The sequence below is a fragment of the Atta cephalotes genome, assembly GCF_000143395.1.
Source record: "Atta cephalotes unplaced genomic scaffold scaffold00064, whole genome shotgun sequence".
In the NCBI taxonomy this organism is placed as follows: domain Eukaryota; kingdom Metazoa; phylum Arthropoda; class Insecta; order Hymenoptera; family Formicidae; genus Atta; species Atta cephalotes.
Window position 1 is genome coordinate 580,563 of NW_012130128.1, and position 3,370 is coordinate 583,932.

Sequence of the window (3,370 nt, forward strand, 5' to 3'; positions counted from 1 at the left end):
AAATGTTACAAAAGAATTCAGGAATAATAATAGAAGTTAATAAAAATAAAATTGGTTTTTGTACTTATTACTCTAAGTATTTAGAGTTATAATTCAAAAAAGTATTGTAATCTCGATATTTTCATATCAAGATTTTTATCTCAAAATTATCTCAAAATATGCCTTTAAGAGGAAATGTGATAGTGTGAGACACTGCGTGCGTGCGTGCGTGCGTGCGTGCGTGCGTGCGTGCGTGCGTGCGTGTGTGTGTGTGTGTGTGTGTGTGTGTAATATCGAACAGTAATTTTTTTCTAAATTTCATTAAGGCTACGTAAAAAATATCAATTTTTATTTTTAAAATGCATTTTGTTTCATTTTGGTATGATTTGTCGTTTTCGAGATATAGCAATTTAAAAATAACTCTTTTTCTATGAAACATACAGGAGGCATTTTGTTTTATCTTAATACTGTATTGTGTAAGTGTTTTTGTATTAGGTTGTTTGAAAGTTATTTCAAATCTTCTAATGTAAGTTCAGGATATAATATTTTATTCAAAAAGTACTTTATTGAAGCAAAAGTACTGTTTTATTCAATGACTGTAGCTCTTTTGATTGATAACTACGTAATATCTTTGTTCCAAAACAAAGATTTCTTATTGATTGAAAAAAGGACAGCACTACAATAGAATCTCTCTAAATTTGACTTCTGTAATCTTTGCATTCCTCCGTACTTTTACAAACACTCAAGTGTGCCTCTTCCATACCCTGAATGTCATGATATCATGAGCTGGACATGTATTGCACGCACATCTGCACTTAAATACTAAGTTTTCACAGTGTATGCTATGTAATTCCATAAGCAGGTTATGTATAACTATTTGTGTAATGTATTCTTTTGTGATACATAATATGTGATACATATGTACATATGACTTGTCCTGCTAAGATTATGTACACTATAGTGCACTTTGACAGATTAGTGTACGTAAAGCTAATCACACTTTCCGTACAGTAACAGTAAGGTTTTCGACCAATCGCGTTGCTCGATTCGACCGAATCGAACGCGATTAGTCAAAAACCTTATTATCACTGTTAGAAAATGTGTGTAACTAGGCTTAACTGCATTCGCGCAAGTACGTGATGATTAGTAGATTCGTATTGTACAGCGAATACTCTAATAATTTTGGCATTCCACTCTTATCGCCCCATAAGATCAAATTTAGAGAGAGTCTACTGTAATACAAGAGTACAGATAAAATATATATATTTAGTGCTATATAGAATAGGGCATTACTCATTGAATCTATCTTTCAATAAATGTCTAGCATTTATTCTTCTCGATGTTCGATTACCAATAAGTCAGTTATAATCTCGCAGAGTGCCAAATCTCGATTTTAATGAAACTTTATATAGGTACATAGTATTTAGGAAATAAATAGAGTTAGAAATAAAGTTAGAAATTATTAGTTATATGGTGTTCAAAAATAATTGTAAGGGATAAAAAAGATGCAGAACAATTTTTCGTTATTTATATCTCAAAAATCTATTCGAAGTATCAAAAAATGTTTTATATTTAAGTATTTTATAATAAAAATACTTCTATTTAATCACGTCAATAACATTAAAAAAAATTATTATTTTCAAAAATTCATTCTTTTACACTCTATATGTGAAAAAATATTATATATAGTAGGACCGATGAAATATGTCGAAAACAAGATATTTGAGGAAAAAATATCTCAAGAATTGTAATTGTTGATTTTAATAAATGCATCAAAATTTTTAATTTTGAGCGCAAATGTGAAGGATCTGTGAAAATAAAAAAATCTAAAATTTTTAATGGAAATGCCTACTTTCCATTAAATATTTTTGTAGTTAACATCAAGATTTTTTTATAACTCTTGAATATTGTTTTCAGGTTCATGACTTTGACAATATATATCAAGTTTAAAATCATTGACATTGTTATCCTTATTTTCATTTTTACGTAAATATTTTCCTACATTTATGTAGAGAACGTTATTTAAATATAGATGCAACACGATGATGCTTTATGTTATAATATTAAATCTTTTTATTGAAAAATGAATTAAAAAATGATCCTTTCTTTAAATAAATGGTTAATGAAAAAAAATGAAGAAGATACTTCATAGATACTCTGTATAGGATATCTGACATTAGGTAAAATACTGCTTATGAACAAAGAAAAAACGGACTGAAAAAGTCTGACTCAGTCAAAAGTATTTTCCAATTTTAACAGTAGTTAACGAGAAATTAATTAATTATTAAAGATCGTTGAATGAACGCATATTCATCTACCTCTAAATACAAACACGGCGAGATACGACCGCCTAATGCGGGAAGATTTTTCCCTTTCTGGGTTTTGTGTTGCCATTGCAGTTTATAATAAATAATTCCCCATGCGCTTAGCAATCTACGTTGGCAGATTAAGAAGCTGAGCGAATATCATACGTGTTTATTCAACGAATTAAAATTAACTAAAGTATCTAAAGGCTTAGAGAATTAAAAATAAGAATTAGTAACAACGCAATGAGCTAGATGTATGTGCGTAAAATTAAAATTTATCTATTGAAAAACTCAAATTATGAAATTAAAATCTTAAATGTAATGTATGATTTAATTCTTAAATCTTAAATGGTTCACATTTATTGTTAGTAAGTGAAAAAATTTACAAGAAGTGTGTAAATGACATCTCGTATAAATAAAAAATTATTTTAACAATTTTGTTCTCAAATAAAGTTCTACAGATGTTCAACAATGCTGTGTCCAAATCATGCTGCTTGGAAATTCAGAACGTTCAACAAAAATGCAATGGTTCATGGTAGACGGAATCTCAAAATTTATTTATCAAAGAATAAATGGATTGTAAGATAAGATGACCTGGAAATTGTTACACAAAATATGAATCGAAAGGAAACATAGCTTGTGTCAGTATAATTAATTTAGTAATTAATTCTCGTTAATTATTACGAAAATTGCAAAATGGTTATAGGACTTTCCGACCTAATTGAGTTCTCATAAGCGAGCGATATTTCTGTCTAACGTTAGACGTCCTGTATATCAAATTTGTCATCGATAGATTATTACTTATAAAAATACACGTTAAAAATCGTATTGTGCCAACTATTCTTACAATGAAGGAAAATATGAAAAATAGAATTTAATAAGCCTATTCTAAATTATAAAAAAACAATTGACCGCAGTTTGTTGATCCTTTATGTGTAGGCAAAAATATTTAGAAAAAAAGATTAATATTTCATATATCTAAATAATATACAACAAAGATATATTTGAAACAGAGGGAGGGAGAGAGAGAGAGAGAGAGAGAGAGAGAGAAGAGAGAGAGAGAGAGAGAGAGAGAGAGAGAGAGA

The 3,370-nt window shown here is 28.8% G+C and overlaps 1 protein-coding gene across 1 annotated transcript in view; it reads left to right on the forward strand.

Annotated features, from left to right (window-relative positions):
* LOC105623816 (epidermal growth factor receptor substrate 15-like 1) overlaps positions 1-3,370 on the forward strand; it is a 30,754-nt gene that overhangs the window by 19,307 nt on the left and 8,077 nt on the right. The gene's annotated exons all lie outside the window — the stretch shown is intronic.